Genomic DNA, 6,000 nt, shown 5'->3' on the forward strand with positions numbered 1-6,000 from the left:
AGGCAAGGAAGCAAAAAAATCAATAAAGGAAGCTTGAATATCACATGTGGAGTTTAAGTTCCAGTTTAAGCTTAAACTGGAACTTAAACTGCCAAGCCATATAATGCTGGGAACTATCAGTGGCGTTTAAGCTCCAGTTTAAGCTTAAACTGTAGCTTAAACGCCAAAATCATGAAAGCTGAGGAAAAGCTGAAAGTGGCGTTTAACCTCCAGTTTAACCTTAAACTGGAAGTTAAACGCCAGAAATGAGAAATGCACCAGGGAGCCATTTCCGTTTAAGCTCCAGTTTAACCTTAAACTGGAGCTTAAACGTGTTCGACCAAAATTCTCCTCCAGGGTTGCTTTCTTCATTTCCACGTTTAAGCTTCAGTTTAACCTTAACTGAAGCTTAAACGTGTTCGACCATTCCACACTCCAGGGTTGCTTTCTTCCATTTCCACGTTTAAGCTTCAGTTTAACCTTAAACTGAAGCTTAAACGTGTTCGACTACTTTACCCTCCATGGTTGCTTCCTTCCATTTCCACGTTTAAGCTTCATTTAACCTTAAACTGAAGCTTAAACGTGCTTGAGTTATACCATCACTGGAAGTGTCTGGCGTTTAAGTTGCAGTTTAAGCTTAAACTGCAACTTAAACGCCACTATTTGAAAAGGTTTCTGGGCCAAAGATATTGCAGTTTTAAGTTAGCATTTGAGCACAAACATTAACTTAAACGTACTCTGGTATGAAACTCAATTGAATATCATGGTTTATGGGATTGGGCCTGAAGAATTGATGAGTCTGGAATTTTAATTTGTTGAGTCATGTGTCATTACTTGATTATCACTAAGTTGGCTCAATGAATGTTACAGAATTGGATCAGCAGCCTCATCAGGATTATGGATCATAAACCCAAAGCAAAAGGAAATCAGGGAAAGGCCTCAAAGCCCAAGAAACACAACAGAAGCTCAATTTAGAAAGTGTATAAATAGGATAGAATTTAAGTTAGTGAGAGGACTTTTGGATCATTTTTCTAGTTTTCATACTTTTGGGGATTGAATTCAGAGCTATGACTCACTAAACCCCCTTTCATTGGGTTAGGGAGCTCTATTGTAATTCAATGAATCAATAATAGTTTTTATCTTCTTCTTCAATCTTTTCTCTTGAATTTTTGTTAGAAAGCTTCTCGATCTAATTCCATTGGTTAGTTGTCTTGGGAAAGAAACTATCCATAATTGGAATCCTTCGAACCTTGGGAAAGGAATGGAGGATTCATGCTAGAGAAGCTTTCTCACAGTGAATTGGATTGGGGTTTGGATGGATATTGTGACATGTAATCCTACCAAATTGTGGTTCATGAACTGTGTGGTAAAATCAGTGATCGAGCGTCATCTCTTCTTATGAACATTTAAACTAAGGGATTGGGAATTTGTTTGTTTTTAGAGAGAATTGGTGAGCCAAGGGATTGGGATCCAATCATATAAGATTGCCAAGCAAAATTCAATGAACGCATTGGTTGAGGAAGAGATAAACATGTTTTGATTCGGAGATCTCAATATCTCCTGAAACCCAATGAATTCCCTATTTCTGATCTACCACTTTCTCTTACATTCTGAAATTAAATTCATGCAATCACTCCGATCCTTTTTTAATTTCAGCAATTTAGCTTCTCGCTCTTTAATTCATGCAATTTAAGATTCCGCCATTTCAATTTCTTGTCATTTACTTTTCCCGCCAATTTTACATTCCGCAATTCTCATCTAAATCTTGATTCCGCTCAACTAGAACACACTTCTAATCCGAATTGCTCACTCAACCAATCCTTGTGGGATTCGACCTCACTCTATTGTGAGTTTTTACTTGACGATAACCGGTGCACTTGCCGGAAGGAATTTTGCCGATCGTGCAATTTCCTAAATCGTAGCATCAAGTTTATGGCGCCGTTGGGGATTGGTTTTCGATTGACAATTCTCAAATTGGAAGTTAACTAGATTGAGCAATTTTTTCTTGTTTTGTTAATTCAGTTCAAGTTACTTGTTGAATTTTAATTTCTGCACTCGGTTACATGCTTTCTTTCTTTATGCCTTTAAATTCAAGCAACTAACTCACTGACTCACTAACTGTTTGAATTAATTCCTCAATTGCTCTAACCATACTCTTCCATTAACCAAGAGTATTTCACTTGTTTGTTGCCTGTGCTGTGTTCTTGTATGACAGGTAGGAGAGGAGAGACATCAACTCCTCCATATACCGAACCAGAGAGGACCCTTCATAGACTTAGAAGGGAAGCAAGAGGGAAGAGAGTAGTGGGAGAAGAGGAATCTGAAGGAGAATCTGAGGACAATTTTGAGGAAGCTCTAGATCTCAACATGGATAGAGAAGTTCACAACCATGAGAGAGCTGATGGAAACAATGCCATTCCTGAGAGGAGGGTTCTTAGTTCATACATAAACCCAACCTCTGGGAATTGTGGTAGCAGCATTCAGAAACCACCCATTCAGGCCAACAATTTTGAACTCAAACCACAGCTAATATCACTTGTGGAGAATCATTGTTCATTTGGTGGGAGTGCTAATGAAGATCCAAACCAACATCTCACAAAATTCCTGAGAATTTGTGACACTGTGAAGTCCAATGGAGTCCAGGAAGATGCCTATAAACTGCTTTTGTTCCCATTTTCACTTAGGGACAAGGCAGCTAAGTGGCTGGAATCATTCCCAAGGGGAGCCTAACAACCTGGATGAGGTGGAAAGCAAGTTTCTGGCACGTTTCTACCCCCCACAAAAGGTCAATAGGCTTCGATCTGAGGTTCAGACTTTTAGACAACAAGATGGTGAAACTCTCTACGAGGCATGGGAGAGGTTCAAGGATTGACAAGGAAATGCCCACCAGACATGTTCCATGACTGGGTGCAATTGCATATTTTCTATGATGGACTTTCTTATGAATCAAGAAAGGCTGTAGACCATTCATCAGGAGGTTCATTGAATAGGAAAAAGACTGTGGAAGAAGCCATTGAAGTAATTGAGACAGTGGCTGAGAATGAGTACTACTATGCTTCAGAGAGACACAACACTAAGGGAGTCATGGCGCTGAACCATGTTGATACAATTCTAGCCCAAAACAAGGTGTTTGCCAAGCAACTAGTAGAGCTCACCAGGAAATTAGAAACAAATCAAGTGGCTGCAATACACACACAAGATCAAGAGGAAGTAAGCACTGAAGGAGGTGATTGGGAAGAGGCCAATTATGTAGGAAATCAACAAAGGCAACCATATGATCCACATTCCAACACTTACAACCCAGGCTGGAAAAACCACCCAAACTTTGGGTGGGGAAAAACAAACCCAACCACAAAACCACAAACCTTACAAACCCAACCAACATAACAATTCCACATACCAAAACTCCAACCAAAGATCATACCAAGCCACACAAAACACTTACTCCCAACCACCATATCATGGCCAAAATAATCAACCTGCCCAACCTAATCCGAACCAACAATTTCAAGATCAATTAAACAGGATAGAAGGAATACTTGCAACATGGGTCAGGACATAAGTTAGTTGAAAAGCTTTAGGGATGATGTGAGATCTACCTTAAGGAACCATGGTGAAAAACTCAAGAGGATGGAGTCTCGAGTAGGAGAGCTATCTCAACAGGCCCCCAAGTCAACTGCAGTGTTTCCTAGTGACACAGAAAGAATCCTAAAGGGGAACAAAAGGGAGTGAGATGGGAAGAATGCAAGGCCATCACCATATTGAAGGAAGTCTCAGAAGAAGAAGGAATCAGACCCTCAGAACAGGAGCCAAAAATCTTGAAGGAAGAAGCTAAGCAGGAAAGTGAAACTGAGCAAGCCAAGGAACTGCAAAATAAAGGCATGCTGGAAACATACCAACCAAAAGCACCATTTCCTCAGAGGTTAGGAGGAGGTGAAAAAGGGAAAACATATTCAAGGTTTTTAGAGACATTTAAGTCTCTCCATATCAATATTCCCTCTCTTGAGATTCTCCAGCAGATGCCTACACATATCAAGTATTTGAAGGAATTGCTGAGCAAGAAAAGAGTTTTGAAGGGAGGACAAACTGTAATAATGAACAAAGAATGCAGTGCCCTCATCAAGAAGGACATAGGCTCTAAGAAAACAGACCCAGGAAGTTTTCATATCCCCTACATCATAGGGGAAACAAAAATTGACAGAGGATTCTGTGATCTAGGAGCTAGCATAAATGTGATGCCTCTGACTCTTATGAAGAGGCTACAACTGAATGAGGTGAGATCCACTGATGTAATCATACAACTGGCTGACAAAACTCAGAAGCAAGCTGAAGGGGTAGTTGAGAATGTGCTGGTGAAAGTGGGAATTATTTCTTCCCCACAGACTTTGTCGTTTTGGACATGGAGAAAAGCTACCTACACCCTATCATTCTGGGAAGGCCATTTCTAGCCACTGCTAAAGCGCTCATAGATGTAGAACAAGGAGAGCTAATTTTGAGAATACATGATGAACAGCTCATTTTCCATGTTTTCAAACCTGCATCTGAGCCTGAACCAGAACCTGAAAAGCCTAAGGATGATAGTAGCCATCTGTGTTTGGAGGAAAGCAACCCAGCAGCTGAAACTCTGAAATAGTCCTTGGAAGGCAAACAAGAGTTGCAAGAGTTAAAGCCACAAGAATCAATGGAAACAGATCAGAAGGATCCTCCTGGCATAAGGGTCAATGAAGAAATCCTCAAGAGAAAGGGAAGAATTGTAAAGAAATTGCCAAGAGGGTGGAGAAACAAGAAAATTCCCACTGAAGGTTTTTCTCCGGGAGATAAAGTGATATCAAGTCATTATCTGCCAATCCCACCTGGCCTCAAAACCATTCCTTCCCAGCTCCCTCAAGTGTTCACAATCAGGAAAGTTCTTTCTATGGAACATTTAGAAATCATGAAGGAATCAAGTGGGGACGTTTTCATAGTGAGAGGAGAGGACGTCAAGCACTACAATCCACCCTAACAAGGGACAACCGTCAAGCTAGTGACGTTAAAGAAGCGCTTCATGGGAGGCAACCCATGTTTTAGTATCCTTACTCTTTATTGTTTTGTTTTGCATCTAATAAAGCATGGTTTCTTATGCATGAACTTGAATCCTCAGGACAACTGCTGAAAGAGTGCACTAAACATTGCATGTAAAATACAATTTGTCTCTAAGTTTGGTGTGCCTGAAGGCACCCCAAATTTTATTCAAAATGCATTCAATTTTTCATGCAAAGTGCACAACCAAACATTAAGTTTGGTGTTCCTCTTTGAACACAGTTCATGAAAAGCAAGAAGTTCCTCTGGATTTCGAAATTCATGACAAGTATACCATTCGCATGTTTTAATACTTTGGTTTCAATTACTTAGGGTAGTAAATTTGTTTAGAATCAAAGAGCCAAAGTGACTATGATTTATTAGAATTATGCACATTCATTAAGGACAACCAATATGGATTTCATGTCATCAGGAGACTTTACCAAACACTAAGTTTGGTGTCCAGTAATAAGTGTGCATACATACAAAAGTCACGGCTATAAGCTCATGAAGTCAATCATTGATTTACAATTCAAAAAGAAGGGAAAAGTGCCAAGGACATAAGAATAACAAGAGGCCATAGCAATGTTTGATGGATGCAATGAAAAGTGATAATCTTACCTGATAAGAATTAAAAAGGTGATGCTGCAACTTTCTGCATAAAACCCTTCTGATGAACTTCAAATGCTTGCTAATATAGCCAATGTAATTGCTTTCTGTTTCATACTTTCTTCTCAAATAACTCAGGACTTGCTTAGGGACAAGCAAGTATTAAGTTTGGTGTTGTGATGCCAAGGCATCTTAGGCTAGTTTCACTAGCATTTTTCTGTTAGTTTTAGTTGTTTTATGCATTTTCTTGAGCTTAAAGTAACCAAAAATGGTTAAATGAATAACAAAGCATGAACCATCCAAACAGTATGATTTTGATGCAAATTCCATGAGTTTTAGTTATATTACTTGAAT

General features: G+C 39.5%; 1 non-coding gene across 1 annotated transcript; it reads right to left on the bottom strand.

Moving 5' to 3' along the window:
- Positions 1-2,770: 2,770 nt before the first annotated feature.
- LOC130953628 (small nucleolar RNA R71) lies at positions 2,771-2,873 on the bottom strand. Its single transcript, XR_009075791.1, has one exon. It is a non-coding gene; the product is annotated as a small nucleolar RNA R71 (small nucleolar RNA).
- Positions 2,874-6,000: the final 3,127 nt, after the last annotated feature.

This window comes from Arachis stenosperma, chromosome 9, assembly GCF_014773155.1.
Source record: "Arachis stenosperma cultivar V10309 chromosome 9, arast.V10309.gnm1.PFL2, whole genome shotgun sequence".
Lineage (NCBI taxonomy): Eukaryota > Viridiplantae > Streptophyta > Magnoliopsida > Fabales > Fabaceae > Arachis > Arachis stenosperma.